The 22,634-nt window shown below is 39.4% G+C and overlaps 1 protein-coding gene across 1 annotated transcript in view; it reads right to left on the bottom strand.

The window, feature by feature from the left end:
• L3hypdh (trans-L-3-hydroxyproline dehydratase) overlaps positions 1-22,634 on the bottom strand; it is a 642,804-nt gene that overhangs the window by 201,147 nt on the left and 419,023 nt on the right. The gene's annotated exons all lie outside the window — the stretch shown is intronic.

The raw sequence follows: 22,634 nt of genomic DNA, 5'->3' as shown, positions 1-22,634 counted from the left end.
TTATTGCAACTGTGGTTTATAGTTCTAATAAAATTGGGAAATTGTCAATCATATTTTTTCCTTCTTTTTTTCGGAATTGGGTTTTCCAGTCATTGTTCTACTCTTCCTTGTTCCAGTGAGCACACTGTGCATAAAGTCACCAAGAGCCTTTTCTCTGTATTTGTTGGTTTTAATAAACTGATGAATATTTAAGTTTACCAGTTGAGTGAAACATTCTTTCAAAATAATATTTTTATTTCTAAATTTTTCATTTGGATTTTTGAGCATTCTATTTCTTTTATTATTTGATACTTTCTTATACCTTAGAGCATAGTTATAAGATTCCTTTAAGGTCCTTCTCAGTTAATCTCACCATTTTGTTACTTACGTATTTCTTTGTAATTTTCTCTCAGTCTGATTTTCTCTCAGTCATGAGTTATATCTTTCTACTTCTTTGTGTATCTAGTAAAGTTTTTTTTTTTTTTTTTAACATATAGGGAATGGCTAGAGACGTGGCTCAGTGTGTTTGATACTTGCTGCTCTTTTAGAGGACCTGAGCTCAGTACCCAGCACCTACATGGTGGCTCACAGCCATTTGTAACTCCAGTTCCAGGGGATCTGAAGCTTTCTTTTAAAATTGGATAAACTCTTTTGCATAGTTTGTATTTTGAAATGCTTGGCTCTTCTACGTTCCTTAAGTTCCTTAAGTTTTGTTCTGTGAAACAATATGCATGCATATGAAGTCTGTTTGCATGTGATGCTTGTTTTTAACCACCTTTTGGTCTGGAATTTACCTTTTTGCTAGGACTGTCTGTTGCACTTCTCAGTGACAGACCATTTGTCTTCCCTCCTGAATCTAACTCTTTATGGGATGAGGAAAGATGATTTGTTTATGATTCTGAAGTATTTCTAGAGGTTATTTAGTGACTCCTCTGTTTAACAAAATGGAAAAGACTGAGTAGCTTGCCCAAAGTCCCCAAGACAACTGATGGCAGTACTAGGGTTGACCAAGGGTCAGATTCTTGTCCATATCCAATTGAGTCATGTGTAGTCTACTAAGAACTTAATACGACTTTATTTTTATATGTACTAGAAATACTATCCTTTATTAAAGGATTACGACTTTATTAAAGTCATTAAGGATATATTGATAAATCGAGTTATATTCTTCAACAAGTTTTTTGACCTTTTACAATTGAACATAAAAAGGAGCTGCCTTCACAGTGCTTATGGGGAGCAGCTAAGCACAAGAAGAATCCCACAGAGTTGATAGAATCAACGTTCATTAGGCCCAAGCCTTTCAGAACACAAGGATCCTGGTTTGCTTGTTATTTCTTCATGTTCTTTTGGAAGCCTGCAGTTCTTTTATGTCTTCTCTGCTTTTCTAGATTGTAGACCTAGACTTCTCAACCAAGGCTTCTCAATGATCACACATGATCTAAGGTTTGGGTTTGGGAGTCCTGATTCCTAGGCCCCACTCCAAGAAAGTTGTATTTGAACATTTAAAGATGGAAGTCTCGATCATATTTTAAAGTTTCTCATCTGATTTCAGAGTGTAGGGAAATTAAAAGACATGGATATAAATCAGTGGATCTCAAGGGAGCATTATCAAAGTTTTGCCTCTGAACAAATATTTGGCAATGTCTACAGCTTGTTTAGCTGTCACGACTCAGAGGGAAGGGGCTCTGGTCTATAATGGGGAAGGGTGAAGATGCTGCTGAATTTCTTACAGTGTGCCACAGCCCCTGGCGGCCAGGAATTACCAGACCCCAATTGTCAAGGCAGCATCAAGGTGGACAAACCCAGATCCAGATCAACAGCTCTCCAAAATAGTCTCAAGGAAAACAGCCATCAAATTTCCACAGAACTGTTAGGAATGCAAAGTGTGTGTTCCCGTTCCAAGTAGTTGATCCCAGAGGTGGCTGAGATGCACTGGTTTGAGAGACACTGGCCACTAAGATAGAGTATTTGGATGTTTCTGTGATTCAAAGCAACAACTAAAATAAATGAGTAGACTAACTCACAAAGTAAAAGAAAGTATTTGCAAGTTATATTACTGATAAGAATATTTCATGGGGAATAGTTAACAACTCTCAAAACTCAATAACACACACACAAACACACACACAACAACAACAACCCAACCAATAAAGATATAGACATAGTAACTGGTCTCACTAAAAGGAATTGGGAATTCGTTATTAGGGTAGTGTAAAGTTAAAGGACAAGAAGATATCGACATCTGTAACACAGTTACTCAAAATAAAAGGTATCTCACCAGGAGTCACCAAAGTTGCTCTGCTCGTGGCTGAGAACTTCAAATGGCTTCAGTTATGCCCTGCTCTTGAGGAAAGCCACAACACCTCAGTACAGAACTGAGGATCCTTAAGCCTTCCTTTTCATGCCTTTCATAAGGTAGAATATTAAAAGTATGTGTTCTAATATATCTGTAACCATTTCATCAAGTCATTGGCAATGAAGCCGTCTTCTCTCCTTCCAGCTGCCATACCTGGTGCTCAGGTGTACAGTGATAACTGCTCCAGTCAGCTGCTACTGTCCTGATTCCTGTGAGAAGGCCTGCAGCCATGATCTTCATTCCTTTTATGGCAAATGAAAGTGCCATTAAAAAAAAAAAAGGCAAATCAAGTCTCAGTATTTGTGATCTTGTGCATATCCAGCAATGTCTTGCTATTCCTGGAGTTACTAAACTGCATTAAAAAGAATCACTTCAAATCCCTGGGGGTGAAGCTCATTGGTAAATCACTTCCATAACATGTGCAAGGCCCTCACTCAATTCAACCCCAGTACCACAAGAAAGCAAAGCAAACAGGAACAAAGCATACTGGCCTTAGGACATGCAAGACTTGCCTTGTAAGAGTCAACACAGTGGCCTCTTCAGAAGGCGCAGCAAGATAAGCCACGTGGATGTGTTTCTCTAATAACATATTCTAGTTATTCATGAAGCTTAAACCAAACTCACAATGTACCTTTTCAGAATTTCCCTATGGGTATAAAACTCATGCACACATGATTTTTATAACACTATAGCACATACCTACACGTTTCTGTAATAGTATTTTAAAGTATTAGCTAATTAATTTTGATAGATTGATTTCATTCCACTCTACTGCTTTTGTAATTGAAGTTATTTGTGAAGTATTAATAGTATTGTTATATTTAATGTTAACAATGTAAGTAAACCACTTACAAACTTTGCACCAGACTGTAATTGTAACTTAAACCAACCCATCATGATATTGTAATATTTCCAGGGGAAGCTATCTATAGTGCACAAGACATCTAATCATTTTCCTCTTTGTAGACACCTTGCAAATTCTTTCAGCTATTGCGAGAGCAACCAAATCTGTATTATCTTCAGCATTCGACAGTTACTGGATTTTATATTGTTGTTATATGGTTTTTAATAAATGGGTTTCATCTCCCAATTACAGAATAATGATTTTGATGTATACATTTTTTTTTTTTTGCTGCCCCATCCTCCATTGTAGTCACTACCTGGACTATAGATCACCATTTTATTTATTTACAAAACATTAAATATCAAACATCCAACTTACCATAATGTTTCAAAACTGGAAAGAGGAAGGCATTGAGAGCTTAAAACTAACCTTAAATTTTTGAAATACTTAAAGGTGAAAATGTTGGTCTCAGCAGACAACTATAGTGCTCAATTCGTCTTTTGGGAAAAAATTTGTATTGTTTGAATGGTTTCTTTATACCATGATAATCTCTAGTATAAAACCATGCATGTGACTAATTGCTTAATGATGTATACTTCATAGTGTACAGCTTGATCTGGTTTTCTGTTGCTAATAGTAGATGAATTTAAAATAAATCCAGCTCTGGGCTCTGAGTCAATGGCAAAGGGCTGTATCTGGTGATGACCTCTGTGCTGGCAAGGTCCAGAAACAGCATAGGGATCACATGGAAAGATGCAGAGGATGGGCTTCTATCTTAGTTAGGGTTATTATTACTGTGATGAGACACCATGACCTAAATCAGTTTGTGGAAGAAGGGATTTTTTTTTCTTACATATCCCAAGTCACAATCCATTGAAAGAAGCCAGGGCAGAACTGAAACCCGGCAGGAACCTGGAGGCAAGAGCTGATGTGGAAGCCACAGAGGTGTGCAGCTTGCTGACTTCTGCCTCATGGCTTGTTCAGCCCACTTTCTTATAGAACCCAGAACCACACGGGGTGGGCTTTCCCCGATCAATCAGTATTAAGAGAATTTCTAGAGGCTTGCCTACAGACCCATCTTATGAAAACACTTTCTCAGTTGAAGTCTCCTTCTCTCAGATGAGTCTAGCTCATTTCAAGTTGTCATAAAACAAGTTCCCAAATTCGCTTATACAATGAAACTCATGTTCAAGATGACTCTCAATTCATTAATCCATTGACTTGATTTATTAACCCATAGATTAACTCATTCATGAGGGAAGAGTGAGTACTACTTTTCTCCTAAGTTCCTGTCTGGTCCTACTTCTTAATTTCTTAATGGGAATTAAAGTTCACCAGGAAATGTCAGCCCTCTTAAAAAAAAAAACTATCTTGATACTAAAATTTGTTTTGAGAATTGTATATTGCAGAATGATCAGCCTTGGTGTATCTACTCAACAAGCAAGCTGGGCAGACCTGCTCAAACCTCTGAGGTCCGGGAATTCCATCTGGAGGCAGCGAAGACACAGCATCAGAGGATTGTCAATTTGCTCTCCCCCCATTCCTCTTCTAATATCTCAACGCCCATAATCAGCTTGAAGAAGCTAATGATGAGTCAATGCCCCTATTCCCTGGGCTCGGGGACTAAGGTGGTAAATGTTGTGCTGTCTCTCTAGGGAAAAGTAGTGGTTTTGTTGGAATAGAGAGGATTAGCTAGGATTTATTGCATAGCCATAACCTATTAGTAGAAATCTGTATAATTAATATCAAGATGAAGATATAAATTCTTAAATGGCACCAATTTACTTTGTTTACAAATTTTAAGGTTTTCATTGGCATGAGCTTCTTAGTGATATAAGAGTGAGAGGAATATTGTTACTCTCATAGGCATTGTACCAGTATAACACATTTAGGAATACAAAGCTTAGACCCAGTCCTTCTTTAACTTTTTTAAACTGATTTGAGATGGTCAGCCTGTGAGTTAAGGGACTATAGCAAATTCATGACTTGGAGTTTATTATAAGGGTGTTCCTTATACAAATCATAACAGTACAGTTTTATAGCATTATGGTTTGCTCCAGGACATGCTCATAAAGAAAATGAAGACTATTACTATCGAATACTTAATAGAAAGGAACTCTGATACCTGTTTGAGATGTCTAATTTCAGAATCTGAATTGAACCCCCATGGTTTTCTTCATTCTACTATACTAAATAGTTGCCTATTTAAGATTTTTTTTTTTTATGTATAAGAATATTTCCTGTGTCTAAGTTGTTGGACATCTTCTCCAAACAAAGAAAACAGACTGATTTCCAGGTATTATGATATGAACATTTGTTCCAAACATTTCTTCCAAACTTTAAATTGAAACCTAATCACCAATATAGTGGCATTAGGAAGTGAAGCCTTTGGAAGATGCTCAGGGTGTGTGGTAGACGTCTCATGAATTGGATTTGTGACATTATAAAAACGGCCCTGAAGATCTCTCTTCTTTCCTAAAATGATGTAAGAACACAGAAGACTCCACTCGATACTCTGACTTTCCAAGTCTTCCTTCAGAGTCTAGCCTGGTGAGTACACCCTACCTCCCAATACACATTTTTCCACTACCAGCCAGATCTAGCTGGGTTCCACAGCCAACACCTGGGCCCAGTTTGGCCATCTAAACCTGGGTAGCAACCAGCCTCTAGGCTTCTGCAGGGTCCCATACATTATGCCTGAGCCTAGTCTCACCACCTCTTCCTGCACTACAGCCAACCTCTAGGCTTCCACCAGGACTTATCCTACCTGAATCCAACCACAGGTCTCTTTGCACCACCTCTGTCACCCTACTCACCCAGACTCTTCACATTCCCCTATAGGTCTAGCCTGGTGAATAACTCCTACCATGCTACACTCATTTTTCTGTAACTTGCCAGTTCCAGCCTATATCCCAGAGCCAGTGCTCCAGCCTACCTGCCGACCTTTATGCTTCTGCCAGGACCATCCATCCACAGGCCCCGCCATGGCTGCCTCTGTCTAGGCTGCCTCGATCTAGGTTGCCTTCACAATCCCATTAGGTACCCAGATTACAACATGCTCCTTCAGAATCTAGTATGGTGAGTGAGTACCCCTGACTACCTCCTATACTCCTTTTCCACAACCCACCAGATTTAGCCTAGGATCCACAACCAGCACACCAGCCTAGTCTGGCCTTGCCTGCTTTCACTGCATATGATCTCAAGACTTGAGGCAGGAACCTTCCTACCTAACCCCAACCACAGGACTTTCCCATATTATATTCATTTACACTAAGAGCTATCTAACCACACATTCCCAACTTGGAACAAGAAGCAGATCCTACATACCAGCCTAGTTTCCTCTGCCTACCCAACTTAATTCCATCCAAGCCATTTACAACCTCTAAACATAACCTGGTTTCATGTTTCTTTTCTCCTCAAATCTGCTTTCTTCACAACAAACTCAAAGCTAACAAAGAAGTCCTCATAACCAAATCTCATTGACATAATAACAACAATATAAAAGATCAAGCTAGCATCTTCTCTCTCAAAACTACCGGTTCTGTAGATATGCTTGCCAAGTGAATTACCTAGACAACTCCAGGACACAGAGTTTAAAAGAGCAATCATAAACTTCACCAAAGAATTCAAGATCTAAAAACAAAGAAACAAGGAAACAGCTCATTTAACTCAAAGAGAACACACACACATGAGAAGCACATTTCAAAGAGAAAGAACTGAAGGAGAATACATGTTTGAGTGAGGCCCAAGAAAACACACATAAGGCTCAGGGAAATGATGACGATAATTCAAGACTTGAGAGCAGATGTAATTAGGAGGTAGAAACATTGAAGAGGATTCAGGTTGAAATGAAGATGAAATTGAAAAACCCAGTAGCTTAACTAGAAAACTCCAAAGACAGCCTTACAAATAGTATGAATTGAGTAGAAGACAGAACATCAGGTCTCAAACATAAAATAGAGGATCTAGACCACATAAGCAAGAACAAGTAAAGTTCACACACACACACACACACACACACACACAGAGAGAGAGAGAGAGAGAGAGAGAGAGAGAGAGAGAGAGAGAGAGAGAGAGAGAGAGTTGTGAGTTGTGGGCGAGGGGGAACCTCTGAATTACAGGCATAGATGAGGGCGAAGAACCTCAAATCAATGGCCTAACATGGACTAGATCTTCAACAAGATCATAAAAGAAAAATTCCTCAAACTGGGATAAAACACACACACACACACACACACAGCACATAGAAGCACAAAAAGAACCAGAGAACATCAGAATTAACTTACAATACACATCAACTGTTAATAGTCTATCCAAACATCAAAAATAACACATTCTACTTAGCACATGGAAGCTTTTTAATATATATATATATATATATATATATATATATATATATATATATATAACATCACATTCTGGTAAAATAAACAAATATTAAAAAAAAAATCAAAAAAAAAAAAAAAAAAAAAAAAAAAGATTGAACTCACTGCTGGCCTCCTGTCTTACCACGATGCAATAAAACTCAAAAACTGACAACAGATCCATGGAGATCAAAGAGCTCATTGTCAAATGAGGAATGGATCAAAGAAGAAATCAAAAAAGAGTGAAAAACAAATTCTGCAACTGAATGAAAATAAAAATGCAGCCCAACAAAACCTTTGGGAACCACTGAAAGATGTAGGGGAATCATAGCTCCACACGCCTACATTAAAATCAGAAAGAGTATAAATAAATGTCTTAATGATCTAACTAAAAAAGTTGGAAAAACAAGAAATAAACCAATCCAAACCCTGTTGATGGTTAAAACAACAACAATAACAACAACAAAAGACACCAAAACCCTAAATCCCACAGTAGAAATTAACAAAATAGAAATGAAGAAAGAATACAGAGAATCAACAAATCTCAGATCTGATTCTTTGATTAAAATAAACAAGATTAACAGAGCTTAAAGAAAAGATACAAGTTGATAGAGTCAGAAATTAACAGGGAAATATTACAATGGACCCTAAAGAAACCCAGAATAATATAAGGAAATGTTTTAAAAACCTGTATTCCTATAACCTAGAAAACCTATGAACTTCCAGAGACAACGAAACTACCAAAATTAAACCAAGAAGTCAGCAGCCTAGACATAGACATCCTTAGCATGTGAGATTAAAATAAAAATAGAAAGCTTTTCAGCTTTAAAAAGAAAAGTTTATGGCCAGACAGATTGACTGATGAATTATACCAGACATTCAAAGATTTACAGGCAGTCTTAAACTATTCAAAAAGAAAGAAAGAAAGAAAGAAAGAAAGAAAGAAAGAAAGAAAGAAAGAAAGAAAGAGAGAGAGAAAGAAAGAAAAAAGAAAAAGAAAGAAACAGAACACTCCAAACTTCTACAAAGCCAGTATCACTCTAATATACAAAGCAGGTGAAAACACAACATCAAAAACAAATTAGAAAGAAAAGTAGAAAGAAAGAAAAAGAAGAAAAAGTTACAGAGGCCAAGAACATCCCTGTGAACATAGACTCAAAAATACTCAATAAAATACTTACAAATAGAATATAGATATACATTAAAAAGATTATCTATCATGACTAATTTGGCTTTATCCCTGAGATACAGGGATGGGTCAACATATGCAATAAATGTCAATAAATGTAATATACTACATAAAAGGACTTAAGGTTTAAAATCAGATGATCATCTCATAGATGCAGAAAAGACCCTTGGCAAAATCCTATACACTGTAAAATTCCTAGAGCATGCATGGCTGGAAGAAACATATCTCAACATAATAAGATCTACATACAAGAGGCCCTCTGCCAACATCATCCTGAATACAGAAAAGCTTGAAGCAATTCCAAGGGATCAGGAATGAACAGGCATGTCCACTACACTTACTTCTTGTTAACATTATGCTTGAAGTTCTAGCAATAAGGAGAAATAAGACATGAGAAGGAAATTAAAGCAAAATAAGGAGTCAAATTACCCCGATTTACAAATGGTAAGATACTATATGTTGGAGATCAAAATTCTATCAGAAAACTCCTAGAAATGATAAACAAATTCAGCAGTTTGTCAGGACACAGAATCAACTTGCATAAATCAACAGTTGTTCTATACATTGCCACCAAACAGACAGAGAAGGAGATTGTGAACACACTCCCATTCACAATGGCCTTAAGAAATTAAATTTCTAGGAATACACCTAACCAAGGAAGTGAAGGACCTCTATAATGAAAACCTGAAGCCTCTGAAGAAAGAGATAAGACATTGGGAAGTGGAAAGACATCCCATACTCATGGACTAGTAGAATTAACATTGTGAAAATGAGTGTTCTACCAAAAACCATTTACAGATTCAATGTGCTATGACATATAATGCTTTGGGGGTGTTAGTGGCGGGGGTAAAAGGTACCTGATGGGCCCATGCAGAGGTGTCCCCTGAGAAATCATGCCATGGGACAGACCTGGTATAAGGGAGGTTTAGTTAGGAAAGGGAGGGGAGGGGGACTTGGAGAAGCGGTAGGGACAGACAGACAGGAGCAGAACAGCGAGGGCAGAGAAGTGGACACAGGACAGAAAGAAAGAAAGAAAGAAAGAAAGAAAGAAAGAAAGAAAGAAAGAAAGGAGGGAGGGAGGGAGGGAGGGAGGGAGGGAGGGAGGGAGGGAGGGAGGGAGGGAGGGAGGGAGGGAGGGAATCTGGGAATTTGTGGGAAGAGAAAGAGAATGGAAGATGAGGGATGAGAGAAAGAGACACACGGAAGAAGGGGCTGGAATAGCAAGCAGTTCCTCTTAATATGGTGTCAGGCCACCCACGCCTGGCGGTGGCTTAGGTAGCAATGGCGGTTGGTGATGACACAAGCAATTGCTATGTTGCTGTTGGGAGGAGCCTAGCAGAATTGTCTGTAAGCAAACACAGTGCAATCCCAATCGAAATCTCCATCTCATTCTTCACATAAATAGAAAAAAAAATCCTAAACTACATATGGGGCCACAAAAGATCCAGGATAGCCAAAACAATCCTGAGCAAAACAATGCTGGAGGGCTTACAGTTCCAGATGTTAAGATGTGTTGTATAAAGGTAGTGTGTCCCTGGCACAAAAACAGGCATCTAGAACTAAGAAACAAAATCGAAGACTCAACCGTGAGCAGACACAACTTCAGCCATTTAATATTTGACAAAGACATCAATAACATGAACTGCAGAAAAGAAAGCATCTTCAATGCAATGTTCACAGCAGAAGGATGGAATTCGACCGGTCCCGATCACCTTCAGAGAAACTAACTCCAATCTAAACATGGAACCTCACACAGGAGACTGCTAAAAGAGAGCACAGGCAGTGAGTGCCTGCGTGAGACAGGTGCAGGGAAGGACTTCCTACACAGGACTCCATTTTCCAAGAATTAAAGCCAACAGTTGACAAACAGGATGGCATTTAAAAAACAAACAAAAAAAGGTTCTGCCCAGCTAAAGAAACAATCAGCCAGGTGAAGAGGGGGCCACGGAATGGGAGAGAATCTTTGTTAGCTACACATCAGACAGATTAATATCCACAACATACAAAGAACTCAAAAAACAAACAAGCAAAGAGTCAAAAAGACAAAAAGCCCATTCAGAAAAAAAAAATGGGTCTGGGACTATCAGAAGAAGAAAAAAAACAGCTAAGAAATATCTCAAATAATATTCATCATTCCTAGTTATTAGAGAAATGCAAATTAAGACAATTTTGTGACTTCATCCTATCCCAGTGAGGATGACAAAGATCAATGGAACAACCAACCACAAATGCTGGAGGGGATGGGAAGAAGGATGGGAGTTGGATGGGGGAGGGAACCCTCATTCACTGTTGGTGGGATTGCAAACTGAACTGTTTTGGAAATCAGTATGAAGAGTACTGAAAAAACTAAATATAAATGTATCGTAAGGCCCAGCTATACCACTCCTTGGCATGTGCCCGAAGGACTCAGGGTCCCACTCCACGGGTACTGGCTCCGTCACGTTCATTGCTGCTCTGTTCACAAATGGAACAAATGGAAACCACCCACATTTCCTGCAGCTGATGGGTGGATGGTGAAAACGTGGCACATATACAATATGGAATATTATTTAGCTATAAAGAAATGAAGTCATGAACTTTGAAAGTAAATTGATGGAAGTAGAAAAGATCACATTGAGTGAGGTACCCAGACTGGGAAAGACAAATGTCATATGTTCTCTTACTGGAGGCTCCCAGCTCTGAATCTTCAGATGTGGGTACATAGGCTGTTGTAAGTACAGAAATCAGTAAAATGGGACCACTGCTAGGACAGGGGATTTGGAGAGAAATTGAGAGGGGAATAGCAAGGGATAACATCTAATCAGAGAAATGGGAAAGGTGGTCCCTTAGAGTGATGGAGGGAAGTAGGAAAAATAGCAGGAAGGATGTTTGAAAAGGCCATAAGGAATTATACTATTAATTATTTACATTTAAAAACTGTAATAAATATAACTCCATGTATAGATATACATTCATAGTTTTAATGAACTTTTCTTATCTGGGCTGATGGTGATCCTTTCTAAGAACCAAAGATTGCCTAACAGAACCCCAATGCCATGCAGGAGAATTCACTTTTGAGTTGCTGACCAGGGCTTTCCAAGATACTCCTGTGACACACTGCTTATTGCTGCTGCTCTTGGTTACTCCCATAAGACTCCGTATACTTCACAAACAGGTCCCAGAGACCCCCTAAGTTGAAACTGACATAAATGCCCTCTCTCTGAGGACTAGCCAAAAGGCACCACACAAGCCTCCAAAGGAAGAAGATAACTGTCAGTCCTAGCCAGCTACGATGTCTATAGACCACATCAATGGCCAGCATGACACACTACCACTAAGGATGTAGTAATGGCATGCATACCTTGACAGTAACTAACAGCTCTCTAGTTGGACAAGGGTGAAACCATGCCTTGTACTAAAACCCTAGCTAACTACTCAGTGGTAGTGAAGTCATGGTTGTTGGGGAGAATCTACATCCCATAATTACTAAATCGGTATATTCCCTAAGGGCAGCCTAAACATTTGTCCTCATACCCACAGGTAGCTGTAGTTGTCACCCCTCAGCAAGAAAACTTATCTTTGTATCAGACAAGAGACCACAACAGAAAACCACAACCAATCAAAATGTATCGTTGTGGAGCCCAAGTATAGTGGATACTTCTACAAAATACTCCCTCACCCAAGGCTCAGGAAACATTGAGGAAGTTGGGGAGAAAAAGGTTGTAAGAACCAGAAGATCAGAGAGTTTGCTGTGAGATTATTACCTACAAGTGTCAGAGGCTCCACTCATGAAGTCCCAGCAACATGACTGCCTAACAGGTGTTGAACAAGGATGAACCCAATAGAAATACAAACTGGATGGGTAAAACCTGTAAGGCCTCAACTCTACACAAAGAGCTATAGTAACTGAGGTAAAGCTGGAATGTGAAGAGGTGGTCTTCCCTAGGGAAGAACACAGTAATTGGGTGTCCAGTGCCAAATGGTCAGCCCTGATAACATGTATACATGTAACATTATATGGACTTAACAGGTTATATTTAGGAATATATGTGTATAAATATATATGCATGCAATAACAATTAATGAAAAAAGAGGCCATGAATTTGAAGGTGAGCAGGAATGAGGGTATATGGGAGATTTTGTGGGGAGGAAAGGGAATGGGAAAATATAACTAAATTATAATGTAAACACATAGAAAAATAAACAAATTTAACTGACTACTAGGAAGCAGGCATTTACTAGACACTGAATCACCCATGACTAAGTCTTGGACCTTTTATCCTGTGAGAAACAAGCTTCTGTTCTTTAGAATATTTGTTTTAAAATGGCATTTTGCTAGTATAGACAAATATGTTAAGACCCTAGATAGGACTGACTCAGGAGACAGGGTAGGTGGCTTAAGCCCTGCTACCCTCAGGTGTGCCCAACCCATAGTTCACAGGTCACCTGTGCTCCGGTCCAGCTACAAATGCAACCGAATATAAAATCGTGAAGTAACTTTAACACAGTATGGGACTTTCTGTGGCAGTTCCTAAGTGTCAGTTCTCAGGGTTGCACTTTGGAGATGACAATGTCTGCCAAGGACCCTGGCAGACTAAATAACTAGAAAAGAACAAGAAGAGAAAGAAGTGACCACATGGGATGACAAAGTGAAAAAGTCTGGGCATATTCCCAGTGGCAAGATTATCCTAAGGAGAATCCACTTGGTGGCTTCTGTCTTTGAGCAGAGAAGGAACAGAGAAAAACCTCTGTTCTGTGGGCAATGATTTATTTAAATGTTCCTGGCTTGTGTTCTATCCACTAACATTGTGGGGGGGGTTTCCAAGTGTGTTTTAGAAAACAGATTATCTTTGGAATTTTTTTTTTTTACTGTGACTGGGACACTTTTGTGTGTGCGACACTGCCTTTGTTTCCTTGTCCCCAGAGAACAGGACTTTCATGCAAGGAGTGTATTATATATTCTCAGCATGAGTGAGTACTATTGCTCTTGGAGACTGTACATGTGCTGATCTTGAATAGATTGAAACAAGGCCTAAAGGATCCATAGAAATGTTAACAGATTTCTTTGAAAGATAAGATAAAGGTGAAAATCCCTTTTAGTCTGTTTTCTATGTGTTCAACATTCCCACACTATACTTCTCTCTCCTACCACGGCGATCACTGGTCAAAGCTTAGGATAACGTATAACCCTTCTTAAGCTACAGTCATATGGTGCTTAAGGGAAGGGATTGTGCTAGGAGACATGTCCTTAGCTGATTTCTCTGAAATGTGAGCACCATGGGAAACATTTACACAGACCGAGATGATATAGTCAGACCCTTGAGGGTGTCTTGCTGCCACTAAGAAATGAAGAAAACATGGCTCATAAAATGACTTTGAGCAGAGGTTCCCAACCTGTGAGTCATGACCCATTTGGAAAAATACCCAGCTCCAAAATATTTGTATTATGATTCATAGCAGTAGCAAAATTACATTTATAAAGAAACAACTAAAATAATTTTGTCATTGGGGTCACCACAACATGAGGAACTATATTAAAGGGTTACAGCATTTGGAAGGTTGAGAGCCACTGACTTAGTGTATAACAGTATGAGATACCCTTTGGTATGATTACTAAGACAATAGTTGCATTTGCACAGGCATTGCCACAAACACAAGCAATGCCTTGTGTATCAATGATGTTGAGCTGCAGAAGGAAGTTTCCACCTCTCTTATAATTGCCATGTATGGTCTATCAATCCAAAACGTTATTAAACAAATTATTCTAAATATCCCTGCTTGTTGACAGTATCAGTCAGATTGTTTATAGAAACAGAACGAATAGAACGAGCCTATGTCAAAGGGCATCTTATTAGGTTGGCTTACACAACACAGTGGAATCACTGTGACAATGACTGCCTCATACAAAGAGGCCAACAACCCAGTAGTTGCTTGACTTATGGGTCTAGGTGCCTCAGCAATTTCGTCCTGTAAACTAGGAAGTTACTCTTAAGAGCTGCGGATGTTTGTGTAACTCAATGGTAGTGATCACCTAAGCATACATGAGATCCTTGTTTGATAACCTGCGTATCTCTCCCCCCACACACACACAGAGGGGAAGGGGAAGGGGAGGGGGAGGGAAGGAGGGAGGATGGGAGAGAGAGAGAGAATAAACCATCTGTGGCATAGGCTTCTAAATTGGTCATTGTTTTCTTTCAGCAATTTAAAGACAGGACCCTATTGCCCCTGGCTTCTGTCACTTCTGATCACAAGTCAACTGTCTGTGTTATTGTTGATCTTTTGAAGTAAGGATGTTCGCCCTTCTGTCTGCTTTCCTCCTCATTTCATCTTTTATACAAACTCCCTCCCATATATGGTCATGTATCTTCCGTTGTTACTCTGCTTGAAGATCAGAGATTCTTGGGTTGAATTCTTCCAACTACACCGGTGGCTGGGAATCTTCCTAACACTTCAGCCCTTACTACCGTTCCCTGTGCTCTGGTGACCCCCAGTCATAAGATTACTTGTTGCTACTTCACAACTAATTTTGCTACTGTTATTAATCATAATGTAAATATCTGATATACAAATATCTGTTATGTAATTCCCAAAAAATGGTTACGACAGAAGGTTGAGAACCCCTGACCTAAGCTATCACCAGCTCCCCTCTGTCCAAATACTGCCTCTTCCTCAGTCTCTCTGTTCCATGTCTAGAAGCCCAGAGACAAGTGAGGAGGACATTAGATTTCCTGGTTGAATTTCCTGTGTTTCTAGTGTGCTCGTTTACACTTTTCATCACTTTTCTATCTTCAGATTTCACTTGGAAATTTTAAAAATAGAGTTGAACCCTGGCTTATGACTATTTATTTAATTTTCACAATGTATGGCCAGTTGTACCTTTTAGCTCTAAGATGTCTATATAATCTTACTGTTGGTAAATTCTAATTTCCTGGTGAAATATGTTCCATCTTTTCATCTATTTACCTTTAAAAATACAATAGTCACAATTGTTTGGATTCTTGCTTCTTTGTGCCAATATCTGCAACGTCTAGGGATTATTTGTATGTTTTTTTTAATGTCTCATGAGTCTTTTGACTAGATGATTTTTGTCACTCAGCACGCCCAATAATTATTAGTTGGTGCTGAAAATCATTTTTTTTTTTAAATTATATCTGTCCCAGGTAGCATTATCTTTCCCAGGAGGCGGAGTTGTGTGCTCTACTCAGACCTAAAGATAAGGGAGATCCGTGTAGGGACCGCGTTGGAACACACGTAGATATATAAAATACAAGTACATTGTTAAAAGAAACTTTAAGTTATCTGTCTACCAAATCATCCTCATTTTTAATTTATTTTATTTTATCTGTTCATATCTTGCTACCTCAAACCGAGCTCATGATTCATTATACTCAGTTCCGGGAGTGAGTGCAGGACTCCGAGGGCTGGTCCAGTGGGAGGAGTCCTCCATGCTGTGCGGACCAGAGCTATTCTAAAGCCCACCACTAAGCCTTACTGGTGGGCTTTAGAATAGCTCCTCCCAGCAGGAAAACCTCAGCAAGAGCTGGGATGTCTACTCAGAAGGAGAAATAGAGTGGAGATTTCTCCCAGAGAAGAGCCTTTCTAGGTCTCGGTGATGGTGCCCTGCAGTGTGGTAGAGCATCTCTGGTCAGAGAGTTTCCAAAAACAGCAACAGTTGGAGACCTTGTATGACTACACAATTATATTAACTGCAGCTAGCAGGTGTTGAGCATACTTTTAAGATATATACAAAGCATGCAGATTCTACGCCTAGGACTCTGTGCACACGGACTGCATTTAAAACAATTTTACACAATTTTAAATTTAGCACTGGTGATGTATAAAACCACCAGCCGTCAGCTGGGCATGAGAAGCCTCCTCTGACTTTTTCTCCATGTGTTCGTTCCTTCCAGGAGCCTGGGACTTTCCCTCATGCTTTTAACCAGAGTAACTTCCTTTGCATTCCACCCCGCTTCTTCTCAGCACCTTCCACAGCCTGAATCTCTTCCTCTAGGTGGTCCTGTAGATGACCATTAAACGATTTGAAATCTGATAACTGACATTCCCGCTTTGTTCCATACGCTGATACGCACAGCACAGATAAACTGTATTCACAGCCACACCCCGTGTGGTTGCTCTGTTAGTTACTTCTGGGCGCTCCTTTTCTACTTCAAAGGTCAGGCTACTTTAGTTATGCAATTCTCACACGCACAGCTGCAATCAGAAAAAAATAAACGACAAGACAGGAAGGGAACTGAGGAAGTTACAGTAGTTAGCTGGGGTGTTTGGACTGCAAAGGTTTGGGGGTTTTGTTGTTGTTGTTGTTGTTGTTGTTGTTTTGTTTTGTTTTTTTCTTCTTCCAAGAGTTTTAATGACAAAAACATTGAAATGATACAGTTTTAAAATTCCGAGATGTAGTTAAATGGTACATTGAGACAGGCTATCTTTTTGTTAAAATATGAGTCTGAGTTTAAGTGGTTTTGTATCATATGTGTTTCCTTTCTTTGTTTTAAAGACTTTTTGGTAGTTGGGATGACAAATAAATGATGTCATTGATGAAAGGCCCTGGGTTCAAGCCCCCGGCACTGAAAGAAAAAAAATATACAGAATAGCTACGTGGTTTTCAAAATAATTTTCAGAGTGCAAGTTCAACCTCCACATGTTCTTAAACGAGTGAAGGTAATCTTAACATTTGCATTTAAAAGATATTTACCCCTAACATATCATTCAAAATGCAATTCAATTCTGAATTGTAGAATCTGATTCTAAAGGTTGCCGGGGATGTGTTTCTAGGTATTAGTGAAAAAAATGGTATATAGAAAAGCCGCCATCTAATTACTTTATGTTATTTGCTTTGTATCTTTTGTTTCAAATCCTGTGAAAAACAATCAGTACTTAATTCCCTTAGCTGTAGCATCAGTTTGGACCTTCACAGCCAGCCATGCCTGGACTGCCCTTCTATCTAACGTGGGAGCTGGCTTTCTAACAGCTGGAATAAAAGCTGCAAAAGAGAAAGACAGGCCAGGCCCTAAGAAACGACACCTGGAAGACCTTGTCACTCACACTGGTAGAGGGTTTTCCACAGGCCCCTCTGAATGTCTCCAATTAGGCAAGAGGAAGAGGAAACTGATCACTTGCTTCTCCACAAGCCTCTTATGTGGGTTCCATTTGATTGGAAAGCATTGCTTTCCATTTTGCATTAGCATTTGAAAATGCATTTAACGCAAATCTCAGCTTTGCTCTTTCAACCTTCCCCACACTGGGCTGGCCCTATCTGGATTTATACTAACATATGCATACCACACTTTGAAAGCTGTGTTCTATTTCTCATCCCCATATGCACTTCAGTAAAGCTAGACATACATTTACATAAATCTCTGGGATTGTTTTCATTGCTATCTATTCCTTGTAATACTGGGGTTAATCATCTAATGTTTCCTAGATGTTTATTCATTTTTAGATCTATGAAACAAAAAGTATATATAGTTGTTAGTTTTATTTTTAAAAAATGTATTGATGTACATGATGTGTTACATAAAGGCATTTTCTTTTAATGATGTCATATACTTTGGCCATGTCCGTGCCCTGAGACTATCTACTTTGAACCCTCTGCTGCCACCTACTAATCTGTTTCCTTCCCCCACACAGTCTTATTTCTGTCTTCATGTTTTATGCATATATATCTATCTGTATAGATGGAAATCATTTTATGATTTTATACACCTGTATAAAATCTAGACTCGAAGAATGAGAAAAAGCATGATAATTGTTTTTCTGAACCTGGGTGATTTTCCTTAGTGTGGTGATCTCCAGCTATCTCCATTTTCCAGCCATCTATATAATTTCATTGTTCTTCACAGTTAAATAAAATTCCAATGTGTGTGTGTGTGTGTGTGTGTGTGTGTGTGTGTGTTGCTTTCCTTATCCATGGCTTTGCCAACTGACAGGTTGCCAGTTAAGTAATTTGTTGATTGTGAATAAACATGGACATGCAGCTATTCCTGTGGTGTGATAGCTTGGAGTCTTTCCAGTGTATACCTGTGAGTGGTATAGCTGGGTCACATGATAGCTCTTGTTTTAGGTTTTGAGGAATCTCCATAATAACTAGCATAGTGGCTGAACTAAGTTGCCATCCTGCTGAAGTGTGTAAGGCTCCTCCTCTTCCTCGTTCTCACCTGTATTATTTGTGCTGTCTTAATGATGCCCATCCTTTCTGGAATGGTATGGAATTTCAGTGTAGTTTAAATTGCATTTCCCTGGTGGCTAAGAATGTTGAACAATGTTTGTATGTTTAATGGCAATGTATATGTTATCTTTTGAGAACTGTCTATTTTATTACCTCATTTTATTTATTGTTTTATTTATTTGTTTATCTCTTATTACATCCTGACAGAAGTTTCCTCTTCCTCCCCTCCTGCAGCCTCTCCTTTTCCCCTCCCATCTCCTCCTGATATCTCCTCCACACATGCCTCTCCTCAGAAAAGAGCAGGCCTCCCAGGGACATCAACCAAACACGACGTAACAAACTACAATAAGACCAGGCATGTTCCATCATCTCAAGGCTGGACAGGACAACCCAGTAGGTATGCAAAAAAAAAAAAAAAAAAAAAAAAAAGTCAGTGAAAGCTACAGCTCCCACTGTGAAGATTTACACAAGAACACCAAGTAGCTATTCAGTCATAACACATATGCAGAGGACCTAGGTCAGACCCATGCAGGCTCCCTGATCTCACAAGTACCCATGAGTCCCGGTCAGTTAATTCTGTGGGCTATGTTCTCATGGTGTGTCCATTTATTTTACTTTAAAAAAAGATGTGTTTTTATTTTATGTACATGGATGTACTACTTGCATATCTTGCCCCTGTGGAGCCCAGAAGTGGGCATCATATCCCTTGGAACAGGAGTTATGGATGATTGTGATTCACTATGGAAATACTGAGAACCTGAGAACCAACCCTAAGAACTCTCTGAAAGAGCAGTCAGTGCTCTTACCTACTGAGCCATCTCTCCAGTCCCTTATTAGCGCCCCCCCCCTTTTTTTTTTACTGGATTCTGCTTGTGTTTTTTTTTTTCTTTTCTGTTTTTGGTATTTAGTTTTTTGACTTCTTTATATATTCTAGGTATTAACCTTCTGTTGTGTGTAAGCTAGCAAAGATTTCCTATCACTCAATATATTTTTCACTCAATGGTTTCCTTTGCTGTGCAGAAGCTTTAACTCTCCACCTATCTGATTTGTCAGTTCTAAGCTTTATTTCCAGAGTTATTGAAATCCAATTCAGAAAGTCCTTGCCAATACCCATACCTTAGAGAAGTTCTCTTTCATTTTTCTAACTCAAATTCATACATCAGGGTCTTTAGTCAACTTTGAATTGATTTTTGTCCAAGAACAGGGTTGTATGAAAAAAATAGGTTAGGCTTCATTCTTCAAGAAACTATCCCGTTTTGCAGCACCTCGTACTGATGAGGCTGGTTTCTCTAGGTGGCTGTGGTAGGCAGGTGTTTGTCTTATCTTGGTCTACTTGACTGTTTCATGCTAGAGCCGTGCTGGTTTTTGTTACTACAGTATGTTGATGATCTCACTATCATTCTTTTTGTTTAGGATTGCTCTGGCTATTCAAAGTCCTTTCTGCTTCTATATGAATTTTAGGAGCCTTTTTTCCCTCCTTTTTATTTTTGTGAAGAATATTATTGTAATTTGGGTGAGGGTTGCCTTAAATTTGTAGGTCACTTTTGATAATTTTCACATTATTAATTCTTCTGATTCACCACCATGAGCAGTCCTTGTGTTTTCTAATGTCTCTTATGCTTTCAGTGTTCTAATATTCATTGTCAATTATTGGTATCAAAATGTACTTTAACTCAAAAATGACCAAAGGATTTGTTGGTAGTAGCATCTTTCCAGAATAATGAGAAAAGTTAACTTTTGGAGTTCTTCAATGTGATCTTTTAAAAGAGCCTAAGTATGAATTGTCTCAATAGCCACTTAAATACAGCTGTGGTGGGTTTAGATGCCAAAATTTATACAGTCAGAGAGACAAAGTGATATTTGTGTGTGTCATGGATAAACATAAGCCAAAGAACCTCAATGTCTAGGAAGAGTTGAGCAGAGGCAGAAAACTTAGTACTCAGAAACACAAAGCTATAGGAACCTTGAGGGCTCGGCGAAGGCAGGTATTTCATGCAAAAGCTAGTGCCTGTGAGAGCATCTTAGAGTATGAAATAAGGTATCTAGATGCACACTCCTAAGGATTTAGACTGTTCTCTCCACCACTGTACTCCTCAGGCTGGTGAAGCATCTCACCTTTCCCCAGGAAGAGCGTGTACTTGTGCTACATGCTACGCTCGAATGCTGCAGAAATGTCTTTCTCCCTAACAAGGAGTAGGTGCTCTACTCAGAAGTAACTCTTACCTCCTCTTCTAGCTGCCAGGCCAATTACTAGAGCTAAATCTTTGGGAAAAAAAAACTGTCAGGGAACACTCTGGGTCTAACTAGGGTAAAACAAAAACCTCTATAACAAAGAATTACACAAATTCATTGATCTATGCTTGGAATTTGAGTTTGAGGGTACTCGATCAAGTTGTAGAGAGTATAGAACTGGCCATGTAGGAACTTGTTGGCTTCATAACACTTACATGCTGTGGGACTGAACAAAATATGAGAGGACTCCAGGGGATAAAGCAAATGTGCAACTTGGGTGGCTCTGTGAAAGATAAGCAAAACAGGGCACACACAGAGAGGAATGGAAATGTCTGTGTTGGTCCATGCGATGTGGGGGATGGGGGTGGGAAGAGGGGGAAAGGAGAGGGAGGAATGAAGAGACTGAGAGAAGTAGGCATGCTGGACACAATAGATATCTAGAGCAGTATGTCCCAGGGTCACTACTGGCCACTACAAACACTAGTATGCCCCCATCATGAATCACTAACCACAAGTCTCTGGCAAGTCACGAGCTATCACATAAAACTGCAACATGGTCTCCATTTCTGCCTGTTACCTTGATGAAATGTGGGTCCCATAACTACCAGCTCAGTGTCTTCACTTCCAGTTGACTGGAGCCATTCTTGTGTCCTCTACTGGACACACTCCTTCTATGGATTATAACATACTTCATGACTAGATCCTTCCCCTTAGCCTTGAGACATCTCATCACCATTCCATAGGTCTGGTCTTCAGACTTTGGTTGAAAGTGCAGTGTTGGGTTTTGAGTTGCAGCACATGCCACATTAGTAGGACAAGACCCTGAATTTGCAAAGTGTGTTGCTAGTGTCATTATTTGGCCTTTTATTGACTATTATAAACCAGCTGCTTCAGGTTAGATACAGATACATCTCCTATAAGAATCTGCCCATCGACACACTTCATTACCAGGGAAGTAGGTTCTCTGTCAGAAATAGTGATGTATGATAGATACCTGATGGTGTGTTCAGCACTAGCATTGACATAGAATGTCCCCCAAAGGCACGCATGTCTCAACAATACAATACCAAGCAAGGCATGCTTGGCCATCAGCAATACAGGTTGTTGGTAGACCTCTGAGGCGGTGCTAGTAGCTAAAGGTAGGTCCTTGGGGTCATGCTCTTGAAGGAGATACAGGAACCTGTTCTGCCCTCCGCTTCTCTACTCTGACAAAAATACATCAGGTTTAGTGATTGTGTAAATTTGTATAACAGTAACCCTGAGAATTAATTTCAGGTTGCCTAGATACCAAAACAGCAGGGACTGTGTGATCTGCCCTTCTGTGAGAGCTTCCCCCATTTCAATCCCAGGAGGGGCTGTGGCTTTCCAACAGACCTAGACATCTCCAGGTACTAGACAGCTGTCTTTCCCAAACAATCCCCCAAAGTCTACATCTAAAACCTGAATACCAAATGACACATTCTTGTTAGTTTCCACTAATAAAATAAACATTTTGCCCAGCCAGTAAG

This window comes from Arvicanthis niloticus, chromosome 23, assembly GCF_011762505.2.
Source record: "Arvicanthis niloticus isolate mArvNil1 chromosome 23, mArvNil1.pat.X, whole genome shotgun sequence".
NCBI classification, from domain to species: domain Eukaryota; kingdom Metazoa; phylum Chordata; class Mammalia; order Rodentia; family Muridae; genus Arvicanthis; species Arvicanthis niloticus.
This window is presented reverse-complemented; position numbering and strand designations above follow the sequence as displayed.